General features: G+C 52.9%; 1 long non-coding RNA gene across 3 annotated transcripts; it reads right to left on the bottom strand.

The window, feature by feature from the left end:
- Window positions 1-425: 425 nt before the first annotated feature.
- LOC102158739 (uncharacterized) lies at window positions 426-12,373 on the bottom strand. 3 transcript variants are annotated; one of them, XR_014834743.1, is made up of 8 exons: window positions 12,314-12,373; window positions 10,866-10,969; window positions 9,815-9,997; window positions 7,330-7,384; window positions 7,119-7,243; window positions 3,685-3,781; window positions 947-1,189; window positions 426-645 (listed from the first exon to the last, which is right to left on the bottom strand). It is a non-coding gene; the product is annotated as an uncharacterized LOC102158739 (long non-coding RNA). The 3 variants fall into 3 exon arrangements; XR_014834744.1 differs by lacking the exon at window positions 12,314-12,373 and having other exon boundaries at window positions 7,330-8,932; window positions 9,634-9,997; window positions 10,866-12,239; XR_299687.4 differs by lacking the exons at window positions 7,119-7,243; window positions 7,330-7,384 and having other exon boundaries at window positions 3,657-3,781.
- Window positions 12,374-15,402: the final 3,029 nt, after the last annotated feature.

Below are 15,402 nucleotides of genomic sequence, written 5' to 3'. Positions count from 1 at the left end.
AAAGGTAAATATCTCAGGAGTTCCCGTTGTGGCTCAGCGGTAATGAACCCGACTAGCATCCATGTGGACGTGGGTTCGAGCCCTGGCCTCGCTCAGCGGGTTAAGGATCCGGCATTGCCATGAGCTGTGAGGGAGGTCGCAAATGCAGCTCAGATCCTGAGTTGCCATGGCTGTGGTGTAGGCTGGCAGCTGTAGCTCTGATAGACCCCTCGCCTGGGAACCTCTACAAGCCGCAGGTGCAGCCCTAAAAAGACAGGAGAAAGGTAAACAACTCAAGTGGCCATCGGCTGATGACTGGCTAAATGGTGATAGGTGCAGACAATGGACTACTACTCAGCAATCCAAAGGAAGAACCGGCGAGGCTACAACAGGAATGAATCCCAAAAGCACTAGGCTAAGCAGAAGAAACACTACACAAAATGTTACATATTATACAATTCCCTTTATATTACATGTGGGGAAAGGCAAAACTGTAGGGACAGAAAGCAGATTTGTGGCTGACGGGGGCCACGGGTGTTGGAAGGGGCAAAGAGGGCAGTTTGGGCGGGGGATGGACGTTCTGGGCTTTGCTCGTGGTGGGGATTACGGGACTGGATACAGCTGCCCAAACGCATTAAACTCTCCGCAGGAGGCAGGTGCATGTCCCTGTAGAGAAATCCCACTTCAGTAGAGTTGAGGTTTAAAGGGCCGGGGGGCAAGTTGCCTCAGTTAGGGGTCCCGGGACTGCTGACAATTGTTCATTTGTTTCTGTTTGCTTGGCCGCTTGGTTGTTTTGAAGAGGCCCAGGGCCTTGAAGGGGAGAGGGTGGTGAGGCTTGCCCTACACTCGCCAAGGCTGTGCTGCTGGAAGGCAGATGACGGCTTGGGTGGGGCCAGGGAACACTCCCCCCCGGGGGGGGGGCGGGGGGAAATGGCAGCCCCGCCCTGAGTGGGGGGGGAGTGCTTACCTGGCTGGAGGCGGCTTGGAAGCTGAGCCTGGACAGACAGAGCTGACACTGTGGGCCCCAGGGACACGCAGTTTTCCCCACCTTCTCCCTGGGAACCGCCGGTGACCGGATCCTGTGTTCACGTGTAGACCAGGGCGCTACTGCTGTTTTCCTTCCGGTTTCCCGTGGAACGCAGGGTTGAGTGGAGGCCTCCTTAGGCCCCGCTGGCCAGCAGGCTCTATTTTGCCAGGTGTTAGGTGGACCCTGGAGCCAAAGGATGGGACGTGAAAACACTTACACACACACAGACAAACCCAGATGGTCTGGGTCCCAGGGCCTCTTGGCCACAAGGGCCAGACAGGCAGGATGACTGTTCTGACTCAGCCCCGTGTGTCTCCCTCATCTCTCCGCGAAGAGAGGGTTTCAGGAAGGGCTCTGAGGTTCAATCCCCAAGCAGCTTGGTGAGAAGATTGCCTCCGGCCCCAGTCAGGTCACACGTGGAAACAAAGCCCCTCAGAAGACAGGCCCCCACACAAGTACCTTCCCTCTGCCCCCAGTTATGAGTTTTATTTAAAATTTTAGTGTCTTACACTAAAAACATTTTTTGAGGAAGTAAAAGCCCCACGAGGAACTATTTCATGAAACATTCAAATGTGTTTTACTCAAAACTGAGTTTTAAAGAGAGTTTTATCTTTTTATTTCAAGGGGCTGGGCTGATTCACCCTGAGGGAAACAGGATGCTACTTTCCCAACCCTCGCAGATTGGGAGACTCAAGATTCAACTGTGTCGTGGGGCGGCCGAAAAAGCAAAGAAAATTGAACAAGAATATATGAGAAAGGGAGAAACGAAAGAGGAAAAACATGAATGTTGGCAAATGTTGGCTGAACCCGAATGAAATTTTGTGAAGATTAAATAATCAAAAAGAATAAAATACTTAGGAATAAATGTGAACAAGGAGGTGAGAGTCTTGTACACAGAAAACTCAAAACATTGCTGAAAAAATTAAAGCACGAATGAATGGAAAGACATTTGTGTTCATGGAGTCCAAGATTTAATATTGTTGAGATACCAATAGTACCCCATGCAACCTACAGATTTAATGCAATCCCTCTCAAAATCCCAATGGCATTTTGAGGGGCAGAAATAGAAAAACCCATCCTCCAATTCATATGGAATTTCAAGGGACCCCTGAATAGCCAAAATAATCTTGAAAAAGTAGAACAAAGTTGGACGCCTCATACCTCCCAGTTTCAAAACATACTACAAAGCTACAGTAATCCACACAGTGTGGTGCTGGCATTAAGAGAGGCATATAATTAAGACAGGCATATAAACCAAGGGACAGAATAGAAAGCCCAGAAATAAATTCTCACATAAAGAAATAAGTTCTCATAATAAATTCTCAAGTAAAACCTCAAATGATGATTAACAAGGGTGCCAAGACCCTTATAATGTGGCAAGAATAATCTTTGCAGTAAGTGGTGCAGGGAAACCTGGTGGCCACATGCAAAATAATGAAACTGGAGCTTTACCTTAGACCACACACAAAAATGAATTCGAGATGGACAAAGGCTTAAATGTTAGAGGTAAAACTATAAAACCCTTAGAAGAAAACAGGGGAAAATCTTAACATTGGATTTAGCGGATGATTTCGTAGACATGACATCAAAAGCACAGGCAACAAAAGTAAAAATAGAAAAGTTAGACCACATCGAAATTTAAAACTTTTGTGTATAAAAAGACACAATCAACAGGGTGAAAAGGCAACCAACAGAATGGGAGAAAATATTGGGGGTTTTTTTTGGGGCGGTTGACTGTTAGTTGTTAGACATTTTATACCACTGAGAATAGTATTTATTTATTTTTATGTTTTGGTCTTTTTGTCCTTTTAGGACTGCATCTGTGGCATATGGAGGTTCCCAGGCGAGGAGTCAAATCAGAGCTGTAGCTGCTGGCCTGTACCACAGCCACAGCAATGTGGGATCCGAGCCACATCTGCAGCCTACACCATGCTCAGGGCAACACCAGATCCTTAACCCACCAAGCAAGGCCAGGGATCAAACCCTCGTCCTCAAGGATGCTAGTTGGGTTCGCTACCCACTGAGCCACAACAGGAACCCCAAGAATGGGAGAAGATATTTGTAAATCGCACATCTGGTGAAAGATTAATATTCTGAATGCATAAAGGACTCCTACAACTCAACCAGAAAAAAAATCAAACAACCCAGTTAAAAAAAGGGCAAAGGACGTGAATTGGCATTGCTCCAAAGAAAATATACAAATGGCCAATAAGCAAAAGAAAAGATGCTCACCTCCACTAATCATTAGGGAAATGCAAATCCAAACCACAGCGAGCTACCCCCTCACAGCCATTAGGCTACTATCAAAAACAAACAACTAAAAGCCCAGACAGTAACCAGTGTTGATGAGGATGCAGAGAAATGGAACCCTTGTGCACCGTCAGTAGGACTGTAAGGTGGTGCAGCCACAGTGGAAAAGGATATGATGGCTCCTCAAAAAATTAAACATAGAATTGTGATATGATCCAGCAATTCCACTTCTGCGTATCTACCCAAAAGAATGGCACACAGAGTTACAAAGAGATGTTTGTATACCCATGTTCACAGCAACATTATTCGCAACAGCCAGAAGGTGGATGCAACTCATGTGCTCATCCATGGATGAATGGACATGCAAAATAGGGTCCACACACAATGGAATATTACTCACCCTGGAAAAAGGAAGGGAATTCCAGTACCTGCTACAACGCAGATGAATGCTGAGAACATCATGCTATGTGAAAGAAGTCAGGCACGGAAGGACAAGTACTGTATGATTCCAGCTATGTCAGGTACCTAGAGTAAAATCCAATTCAAAGAAACAAAGAGTTGAATGATGATTACCAGGAGCTGGGGCGGGGAGGATTTGATGCTTATGAGTTAGTTTTTTGGGGATTTTTTTGTCTTTTGTTTTTTTTACAGCATCAGGAAGTTCCCAGACCAGAGATCGAACCCACACCACACCCAAGCCTCTACAGTGACAATGCTGGATCCTTAACCCACCATGCCACAAGCAAACTCTGCTTATGAGTATTATACCACAATTTTAAAAAAAAGATTAATTAAGCCTCCACAATAGTCTGAGTCAAGGGGACCAGAAACCTAGACAAGGTCCCCCACACTCCATCTCAGATGCGACTGTACATTGCCAAGGTCAGCTTCCACCCACGACAGGAGGTCCCTTGTCCCGCCTCGGAAACAAAGCCTCCCACGGGGAGCCAGAATTAACCAAGGGCCCTAGGCCCAGGCGACTGGAGGATGAGGGAAGCAAGAACGCAGGTCCTTTCCAAAATAAATAAAATACTGCCACCTCTCCTTTGTGCCGCTGCCAAAAACTCCCGGGAGCCGTGGAGGGAGATCCTTTCCCAGAGCGCGTTCCTAGACCTCTCCTCGGCACTCAGGACAGAAGACGCCCGGGGAAGGCTGCTGCGTGGGGAGCAGGAGGCAATGGACTTGCCCTAGAAGCCGCCTCCTAGGGGGCACACCCGTCACGGGTGGGGAGCTGGGGGCAATTCTTTGGGAAAGTGCCCCCGAGAGAGAGTGGGAGGAAGGTGCTGACTTTTCCCTTAGAGCTCCCAGGGGTCACTTCCAACAGGTCACTGAGCAATGAGGGCGCGTGCGCACCCCTCAGCACCCTGCTAACCCTGAGTCTTCACGTGGGGTCTCCATCCCAGCCCTGCCCCCGCCCCGCCGTCGGGCCCCTGGGGAGAGAAGCACGAGGTGCTTCACAGCGGCCGTGTTTCCAGTGACAGCTGCAGACCGCCCACCTGTCCTTCCTCACGCCCCGGGGCTCGTGGGAACGAAGCCGAGATGCTGGGGAAGGAGCGCTGGCAACTGTTCAGAGCGCTCTCGCCACCAGGAAAGCCCCGGTCGCAGAGGGGCGCGTGGGAACCTGCTTCGGCTAAGCCCCTCCTCTCATATCCTCCCCTCGCCCCACCCCCAACATCGCGCATGCTCTCTCCACCGAGATACAATCTCGGTGCATGATGACATTCACCCCTGAGAAATGTATCATTCGGTGTGTCTCTTTTTTGGGCCACCTGCAGCACATGGGAGTTCCTGGGCTAGGGCTGGAATCGGAGCTGCAGCTGCTGGCCTTCACCACAGCCACCGCAACACTGCATCCAGATCCGCGCTGCATCTGCGACCTACACCATAGCTTGCGGCAAGGCCAGATCCTCAACCCACTGAGTGAGACTAGGAATCGAACCCACGTCCTCAGGGACACAGTTTCAGGTTCTTAACCCACTGAGCCCTGAAAGGAACTCCGATCCGAAGGTTTTTAGTGTAGTCCCAGAGCTGTCCAACCCCCACCACCAGGTCCAGAATATTCCATCAACCCCCCCTCCCCACTATGTCCTGGAAACCAACAATCTACTTTTTTTCTCTACAGATGTGCCTGCTCTGGACATTCCATATAAATGAAATCATGCAACATGTGACTTTTCGTGTCTGGTTCCTTTCACTTAGCATGTTGTTAAGGTTCATCCATGTTGTAACATAAATCAGTACTTCATTTCTCTTTCATTAATTACAGTATGCTTGTTGTTACAATCTTTGTTTCAGGTACGTACTCCATTTCCTTTTACGGTGAGCTCTCGGGTAGTTTCCACCTTCTGGCTCTTGTGAATAGTGTGCTATGCACAATTTTTTGAGTGGACCTACATTTTCATTTCTCTTGGATATGCACCTAGGTTTGGAATTGCAGCAGCGTTCCAGTGCCTCCACATCCTCACCAGGGCTTGTTATGGTCTATATGTTTTCTTCTAGCCATCCTAGTGGGTGTGAAATGATACCACGTGGCCATTTTGACTTGTATTTCCTGGTGACTAATGATATTTTACCATATTTCCACTAGCTCCCTGGCCATTTGCATATCACTTACGGAGAAATGTCTATTCAGATGATCTTTCGTCCATTTTTAAGAATGGAGTCATTTGCTTTTCTGTTGTTGAGTTGCAAGAATTCTTTACATATTCTGGGAACAGGTCCATTATCAGATATATGATTTGCAAAGAGGTTCTCCCATTCTGTGACTTGCATTTTCACTTTCTTGATGGTTTCTGTTGAAACCCAAATGTTTTATGTTTTGATGAAGTCGAATTTCTTTTTTCTTTTGTCTCTTGTGCTTTTGCTTCTATATCCAAGAAATCATTGTCAAATCCAAGATTGTGAGAATTTACCACCATGTTTTCTTATAGGAGTTTTGGTTTTCATCCTTACAGGTAGGTCTGTGATCCACTTGGAGGTAATTTTCGTGTATGATGTGAGGTAGGGGTTTGACTTCAGACTTGCGCGTGTGGCTATCTAGTCGTTTCAGCAACATTTATGGAAGAGACCATCCTTTCCCACCGAGTGGTTTTGACACCCTGGTTGAAAATCAGTGACCATATGTGTACGTGCTTATTTCTGGGTCCTTAATTCCAGCCCGATGGCAGGACCACACTTCCCTCTTTTCCTTTTCTCTCCGGGTTCTCTGGGAGGGCCACCTCAGATGGCCCCTAATACACCTGGTGCTGTCAAGGTTCCTCATTTTCAGTGATAAACTCGAGCTCCCTCCTGGGTTGTGCTTCCTCCCTAGCACATCTCTCTTTAAAAGGCGAGACAGAGTTCCCGTCGTGGCGCAGTGGAAATGAATCTGACTAGGAAGCATGAGGTTGCAGGTTTGATCCCTGGCCTTGCTCAGTGGGTTGGGGATCTGGCGTTGGGGTGTTGCCGTGAGCTGTGGTGTAGGCCGGAGGCTACAGCTCTGATTAGACCCCTAGCTTGGGAACCTCTATATGCCACAGGTGTGGCCATAAAAAGACCAAAAAAAAAAAAAAAAAAGGCGAGACCCTGAAGACCTGCTATTTGGCCCTTTGGCATGAAAGCAGCTGCCAGGCTCCTTTCCCCGCCCTCTAGCTAGTTTAGAAAAGTCTTGTGAGACTCAAGGTAGCTCACATGAGTGAAAACTTTTTTATAAAAGCTCAAGGGCTAAGTACACACGAGGAGTTAACTCGTCATGTGTTTTTGCAGCAGCTCCTGCCTAAAATCATCTGGATCAGGGGTTGCACTGGGCCGCTTCCCGCACCCTGCGCCACCCTGCACCTATTGCTGGACAGCAGAACTTCCGTCACCATGTCACTTCTCTCACCTGGTGGAACAGTCACTCTGAGACCTATTATTGTCCCAGTTGTGTCCATTGTCTGGGAAGCCCCCATGTCACATGGTGTGCCTTCAGGAAGCCCAGACAATATCCTTTTTGAACAGTAGCAGGTGCTAAAAGGGAGGGAGAGAATTAGGACGTGGCTGAGACAGACAAGAGGTGACAGCTTTACAGGGAGGACGAGAACGTCGATCTTCACCTAGGACGTTTCTTCATTCCAATTGTGTGTCAGGACAGGCACGGTCCGGCCAGCACTAGACGGGAGCAAATCCTGGATTACGGTCATGAATAATCACAGTCCCCCAAACAGCTCATTACAGCCCGGCCAACAGGCCGTGAAGGGAGGGGAGTCCGTGGTGCTGTAGGAGCCACGGCTGGGGCTCTGGGCCAGTCGGGGGGGGGGGGACATCGGGGTGGGGCACGGGGATCCCCGAGAAGAGCTCATTTGAGCTGACATGAGGTCAGGATGTGTACCAGCTGCCCAGGGAACACAGAGGCCAAACTGATGGCCGAGGTTGGGTATGTTTCACAAAAGCGGCTATGTTCCAGGTGGGCTTTGTCCAAAGAGTAGAAGTTCGCCAGGTAGGACTGGTCACTGCAGCTGGCATTAGCACAGAGAGATGCTGGCGTGACCCCAGAAAACGGGGCCCAAATCAGGGCGCCTTTGAAAGGGGGCCGCTGTGACAACACCATAAGCTGGGACTGTCCCTGGAAACCTGGACGTGTGACTTCCCGGAGCCAGAGCCCAGGATGTGCAGGGAACACCACAGGCAAGCTGAGGGCGGGGGGGGGGGGGGGCAGGGAAGGCGAGCGACCTAGTGAATGAGCTGCTAGGGCTGCCGGGACCCAGTACCACAGCCGAGTGGCTTAAGCATCGGGAATGTAGCCTCTCGGTTCTGGAGGCTGGAAGTCTGAGGTCAAGCTGTGGGCAGTGCCCTGCTCCCTCTGAGGGTGCCAGGGAAGGACCTGGTCCAGGCCTGTCTCCCAGCTCCTGGTGGCTCCTCAGCTTGTTTGTGGCAGCTTGGCTCCAGTCTTCACACGGCGTGCTCCCCACGGGCATCTGTCTCTGGGTTCAAAGGTCCCCCTTTTTAGGAGGACACCCGTCATTTGGGATGAGGGCCCGCGCTACACAGCTCCTCCTGCCTTGTCATCTCTGTAAAGAGCCTACTTCCGGATGAGGTCACATGCACAGACACCAGGGGTTAGAACCTCAGCATCTGGGGAGGCGGGGGACACAATTCGGTCCTTAGCAGTGTGGCGGAGGGTGGTGACAGCTGTGGCAGAATGCCCCGCGAAGCAGTCCAGGCTAGCCTGAAGGTCACGGGGAGTCGCTAGCAGCTGGTAAGCAGGCGTGCAGCGTGATCTGTTTCAAAACAGCCACCCTGGCAGCCCAGTCCTTCCAGTTCGTCCAATTAGAGGCAGACAACGCTTTTGTGGCTTTTTTTCCCCTTTTCACATTTACAAAAAAAAAAAAAAAATACCTTTTTTCCTACTGGACTTCCCTTTGGGAACTCAAAGAAAGCAAAATATGCATCCTGAAGACAGTGCGATCCCTGCTGTGTCGTTTTACGGGGCAAACTTTAGGGCTGAGTGTCAATGTCTCGGTGCTATGTGTGCTGTCGCCAACAACACTTAAAAACCTCATTTGCCAGAGTTCCCGTCATGGCGCAGTGGTTAATGAACCCGACTAGCCTCCATGAGGATGCAGGTTCAAGCCCTGGCCTCACTCAGTGGGTTAAGGATCCAGTGTTGCTGAGGCTGTGGTGTAGGCCGGCAGATGTAGCTCCGATTCGACCCCTAGCCTGGGAGCCTCCATGTGCCATGGGTGCGACCCTAAAAAGACCAAAAAAAAAAAAACAAAAAAAAAACAAAAAAAAAACAAAAAAAAAAAACCTCATTTGCCTCTGATTCCTGACTTACAACCAGGCTTTCCACGTGGCTTCTGGTGGGCAGAGGGCAGGCAGGGCAGCCGGAGGGGCTCAGCCTGGCCTGCCTTTACACTCGGCAGAGGTGTCTGGAAAATGCTTTGTACTCTTTTGTTAAAAGCTGGGAAAACCTGCCACTCTGTGTCCATGGCCCGCTTCTCCCAGCCAAAGGGTGAGTCCTTTGGGCCATTAAATGGATTTCATTCCATTTATGCATCTGGCAAGTATTTCTTGAACCCTTGCTATAGAGCTGGTACTGTTCTGGGGCCTGGCATTCAGCAGTGGTTGGGTGTGTTTCTGAGGTAACACGTTTAAAGGGGAATTTGGTGATCATGGAAGCTGCTTTGAAGGACATTTCTGTCAATTAACAATATCCTCATGGAGCTCCCGTCATGGCGCAGTGGAAACGAATCTGACTAGGAAGCATGAGGTTGCGGGTTCGATCCCTGGCCTCGATCAGTGGGTTAAGGATCCAGTGTTGCCATGAGCTGTGGTGTAGGTCACAGATGTGGCTCGGATCCTGCGTTGCTGTGGCTCTGGCGTAGGCCAGTGGCTACAGCTCCGATTCGACCCCTAGCCTGGGAACCTCCATATGCCATGGGTGCAGCCCTAAAAAGACAGAAAAGACCAAAAAAAAAAAAAAAAATCCTCACAAGTAATATCTAATAAAGATCCATTCAGAAGGGCTCACTTTGGCACAGATTTCAGGCAGGAGTGTGCAGTGGGTTGGATAGCGCCCCACCTGAGAACGTGGCTTACCTGGAAACAGGGTCTTGGAAGCCACAGGGAGAGGGAGGCAGAGGGTGGGTAATGCGGGCACAAGCTAAGGGAACACCACAGGCTGAGGCCGCCAGAAGCCAGGAGAGCCCTGGAAGGGTCATCTTCCAGAACCTTCAGAGAAAGGGCGACCCTGCTGACACCTTGATTTTGGACTTCTAGGCTCTAGAATGGAGACAATAAGTTGGCAATAAGTTTGTCACAGACCCCTTATTTAGCCCCCTCTCTAAACAGGAGGGCCTGACCACAGCACTTCCACACACTGCGTGACACGCAGCAGGGGGACAGTACTGCTGGCTTCCTGGGCCCTCTTGTCACCTGCTCGCTCACTCGGAGGCCGCAGGGAGGAGTCTAGACAAGGCGGGGGGCGGGGGGGGGGAAGCCCCATCACTTCCCCTCCCCCTCGGCCCTTCTCTGCACAACCCGGGCCTAACCAGCCTGGGCCGGCCGGCACAGCCCTGGCGGGTAAACATTAACCAGAGAGGCCCCACTCTCTTCCCCACTGAGCCACTCAGGCGGCGCCCTCTAGCTCAGGGCACCCGATAGGCCAGCAGGAAGCGAGGTGCAGTCAGGCCCCCATCAGGTGGGTCTGGGGTGTTCCAACTGCTGGTGAGAAATCCGACTTGGCGAAAGGTGCAGTGTGAGCATGTGCGACGTGCCCCAGCCCGACCCCCAACGGCTTCCAGTCTGAGGGCCACTCAGGTCGCTCTGATTCTGACAAGAGTGTCCATTTCTTGAGCCCTGACCATATCTCCCCTTACGTTAGGCCATGAAATCCTCACACCCGCCCTGCAAGGTCCGGGTGTCTGCTGCACCCACTTTACAGATGATGAAACAGAAGGTCAGAGAGGTTTGGGGACCATCTTAAGGTCACAGGGCTCTGAAAGCAACGTGAAGCCGGGCCAATCCCCTCCAGAGCCCACGTGTCACCCTCTGCCCTGCCGTGGAGAGGGCGACCTGCGGCGGCCACATCGCCCCAACCTGTGCCGGGCACTGCCTCGTCTGTTTCACTGTCGTGTGGTTTAACACTCACCTCTAAGACACGGACAGGCGACTTCCCAAGGCCTCTGATTCCTTGAAGGCACTGTCCCACCATTCTGGGTGTCCGTGTGTGCCTGTTTCAGGAGCAATCTAGACCTTTAAAATCAAAGTTCCCCCTGGAGCTCCTGTTGTGGCTCGGGTTAATAACCTGACTTTGTATCCACAAGGATGCAGGTTCGATCCTTGGCCTCACTCAGTGGGTCAAGGATCCCGAGTTGCCTCAAGTGGCAGCGTAGGTCTCAAACTCGGCTTGTATCCCACGTTGCTGTGGCTGTGGCGAAGGCTGGCAGCTGCAGCTCCAATTGGACCCCTAACTGGGGAACCTCCATATGCCACAGGTGCAGCCCTAAAAAGATAAACAAACAAACAAACAAACATCCCCCTCTAAAATGCTTCTAACTTGTGAAAAAGCAAACAAAAATCATTGCTAGTTTGCAATTTCTCCCCATTTGCATACTGATTCTAGGCCAAATTAAGTTCTAGTTTTATGTGGACTGGGTACACTTAGTGTGTCCTTGGCCCCATACGACCCACACTGAGACAAGATCGGTGCCCACTGATGAGCCCAGATCCCCCCTTTTCTCCATCTACAGTGCTTCTCGGGGGGTTTCGAGAGCTGCCGCAGTCCCTGGGGGCCACACCGCACCCTGGGAGCCCTGAGGTGCCCCCTACCCTGCCCCCAGCCCTGCGGAGGAAAATGAGAAACTGCACAGCTTCTTGGGGTCCTCAAGACAACGGGCCTGGCGGGGAGGTCGGAGCCTCTGCTAGGAATTTCTCCACGAAGCCTCTGGCTTTCAGGCCTTTACTCCTTGGGTGGGACTCATCTTACTTCCTCTAGTCCTACCCTCCTGCAATGGGGGCTGCCCCTCCTTTATCGCGCAGGCTCCGGGAGACGCCAGGCTGGACACCAACGCCACTTTCTCCAGGGCTCCAAGATGCTGTGGAGACAGTTTCCTTCTAGGGGGAGCGTCAGTCTGGGGACTCTAGTCAATGCCCCCTGACCCTGAGCTCTTCGCAGACTATGTTCCCATTCCCACGCCTGGCTCCCCAAAGTTCCCAGACTTAGAAAATAAAAGTACAGGCCACCCAGTTACATTTGAATTTCATGTAAGCAACGATTACTTTTAGCCTAAGTACATGCTATGCAATATTTGGGATCCCTGAAACCAAGACCATCTCGCCCCCGTTTGCTTGCTTCTCTGTAATTCAAATGTACCTGGGCGTCCTGGGTTTAACCAGACACCTCCCACCACTGGTGTTTGCACAGGGCAGCAAGGCCGGCCCCTAGGCTGCGCTGGACAGTGAAATGGCTGTGCTGTTCGTTAAGCTTTCCCACCCTTCTCAGTAAATGGCTCTGTTCTCCCTCTCCACAGAAAGCCCAGGCCGGCTCACATTGCGTGCTCTGGGCCCGCAGAGTCACGCCTCCGCCACAGCACTTACCGGCTTCCAATATAACGAGGGGTTTTCCCATCTTACTCTCCACTGGGCTTAGAGCTTCTTGAAGGCTGGGGCTAGTTAACCTTGACTCTTGTCCCCCGCTCTCTCCACCCAGCCCCTCCATACAGTGCCCAGCAGAAGTCAGGGCCCAGGGCGGGGAGAACTCAAGGCACACCCACAGAGATGCTGAATACACAGGGCTGACCCGTGAAAGGCAAGGCCTGCGGCGTCCCTCTTTAGCGACTACAAGGGCGGGTCCCCAAGGGCCGCAGTCTTACCTGCTTCCACCCCTCGTCTACCGCCCCCTACAAGGCCCCCACCCCCGGCAGGTGTCCGACCCCTCGCAGGTGCCGCATGAACACACTCCTGGAATCAGCGGGTGCGCTCACAGCGACCGGCCCTTCGTGTCTCCCACCCACTTCCATCAACATTTCAGAGCCGCCTGCCTGTCCCCCTCTCCGCGGAGGAACCGAGGGGAGTTGACAGGGACCGCCTGTGAGTCCGTGGGGCGGGCAGGGCAGCGGCAGGGGGGCTGAGGCGGAGAGGAGGGGGCACCCGCAGCGGGGCGGGCAAGGGCAGGAAAGGCACGGCGAGAACCCGCTCGCCCGCCGCTCCGCCGCCCGCTGGGCGGGGCGGCCGAGCACGTGACCCGCCGGGACCCAATAGAGAGGCGGCGATGCCCGCGGTCAAGGGCACCGGGAGCCTCGCGCGCCGCGGGGGGCGTGCGGGCCGGGCTTTCCGGTGCTGCGGGGTTGGGAGCGGGCAGGGGAGGAGCTGCTGGGAAGCCGGCGGGGGGCTCTCCCTTGATCCGGGTCCGCACCCAAACCCTAGAGGATGGGTAATGAGGGGACACCACTGTCGGCCAGGCGGGGCTGGCCCACTCAGCCCACACCTCACACCTCCTAGGTGCTTCCCAAGTGTTTCTTGCTGGAGAAACGCGGGAGTGATGGAATGAATGAGGACTGGCCTCTTGGGTAATGCCTCCTGATCGTCGTGGGTGTCACCATCTGAGGGGCTGTGAGCTGCTCCAGGGCAGTGTGGATCTTTTTTTTTTTTTTTTTTTGTCTGGCAGAGCACCGCGCCATCCTTAACCCCCTGCGCAGGGCAGAGATCGAAACTGCCTGCATCCCAGCAGCCACCCAGGCCTCTGCAGAGACAATGCCGGGTCTCTAACCCGCAGGGCCACATTGGGAGGGCAGTATGGCTTTGAAATGGGGGCCCTGGGAGGGGAAGCTTCTGTTCGCTTGTTCCAAAAAGGGGTGACCTCAAGCCAGATAACCACAGTGCCCCCTTTGGGGGGGACACCATAAGTCTGAGCAATGTGACCACACAAGTCTCCTTCTGGTCCCAGTGTTCACTCCTTCCAGCACCACTGTGCTCAGCCAGGGACAGTGGGTCTACATCCCAGCATCTTAGGGCTCCTCCATTTCTGCAAAGCCAGCTGCTCAAGCCCCCTCCTTCTACCAGAGGCAAGGACCGCCCCCTGGGACATTGGGCACACACGCGGTGTTGGTGTCATGGTTCCGCCCTCTGGGCACATCCTGTCTCCAGGAGTCTGAGAAACCTGGGTTGAAATCCAGGCATCCTCGCTTCTTAGCTTCTGTCTCTGAGCCTCTTCATCTGCGTCTGCCAAACGGGACGGCTGTAACCGCGCTACGACCATTAATGCTGTAATTAGCACAAACCCGAATGCCATGACTCCGGTGAAGTGTCTGGCACAGGAGCGGGCCTTGGCCAATGGCAGTGTTCAGGCTCCCTAAGGGCAGGGGCTGGATCATCTTTGCTCACCTCCCTGATGAGCTCCAAAGCCTTGCAAACAGCCTGGTGTGAGTAGGCACTTCTGGAAAAGGCGTGGTGTGAGCTGTGGCGGCACTGCCTTGCCTGGTCAGGAGCGGTTTCCAAACTGGGCAGGGCTGAGCTGGCAGGCCACTGCTGGGGCTGGGGGAGGGAGGGAACTGACTGGGCTGGGGGAGTAGTTCAAAAAGTACCCACCACTAAGACCAACGGCTTTTAGAGAACTCCCTTCCCTGCTTTTGGAGGGCTGGGCAGCCGGAGCTGAAACCCCACTGCAATTTGCCTAGTGACCCAGATTTGCGGCCAGGCGCCGGTCTAACTCCCGGCTGGTTTGGCTGGAGCCACAGTTTCCAGTTTTAGCAGACACAAGATGCCCAGTTCAGTTTAAATGTCAGGTAAACAATGAATAGTTTTGTAGTATAAGTATGTTCCATGCACTCTTTGGGACATACTTACACCATGACATTATGTATTGTTTCTCTGAAAATCCCATGTAACTGGACTCCCTGCATTTCCCCGGGCAGACCTAGCTGGCGCTTGTCCAGAGGCTGGGGATTGGAAGGGACTCAACCTTGGGGGGTGGAGTGGGAGGGAACTGCTCCCCGCCCCAGGCACTTTGAATTGATGGCAGAACAACGGCATGGGTTGTTCTGTTTTTCTTGCATAGAAAAGAGCACTCCAGGTCCCTCAACAGAAAACCAGGCAGCAGATTTCAGCTCTGCCTTGCTCCACCGATGTGGACCGGAACACGCCTTGATTCTGGAACGGATAATGACCTTAGACCAGCGGCTCCTTCATCTTTCTCTGCAATCGTCTTCTCGCGGTGGGTGCCCACCGCCCTGGGTCCCGTTGGGAACACACTCGGGATGGGATGCGTGGGGGCCGTTTGCCTCTCCAGAGGTCCCTGTTCTGCTGGACAATTCGATGCTCGAGTACAAAGGCCACTTAGTCACGTGGCCTGGGTGGCAGACTAAGGAACAGATATTACAAAACAAAGAAGGGTAGTTGCATTTCTCGAGCACCTCCGGAGCCCTTGATGTCACCCGGCCTCTAACCTTCGCATCAGCTCTGAGAGGCCCTGCCGTTGCTCCCATCTTACAGATGGGGAACCTGAGGCGCAGACGGGGGAAAGCCTTGTGTGGGTCACACAGCAAGCAAGCGGTGCGGCTGCGCTTCAGACTCCGTTTCTCCGAACCCGGGGCCCGCGCTCTTCCCCATCCACCCTCCTGCTCTGCGACCCTTGCGCCCGCCAGCTTGCTCAATCCCTGCTCCGGGCCTGGGCTTCCCTGTTGGGTACA

The sequence above is a fragment of the Sus scrofa genome, chromosome X, assembly GCF_054392235.1.
Source record: "Sus scrofa isolate SSC_HxYL_T2T_F1_AM1 chromosome X, Sscrofa_HxYL_maternal_Yorkshire_Landrace_v2.0, whole genome shotgun sequence".
Lineage (NCBI taxonomy): Eukaryota > Metazoa > Chordata > Mammalia > Artiodactyla > Suidae > Sus > Sus scrofa.
The sequence above is the reverse complement of the archived record's forward strand: the minus strand, read 5'-3'. Positions and strand labels throughout refer to the sequence as shown.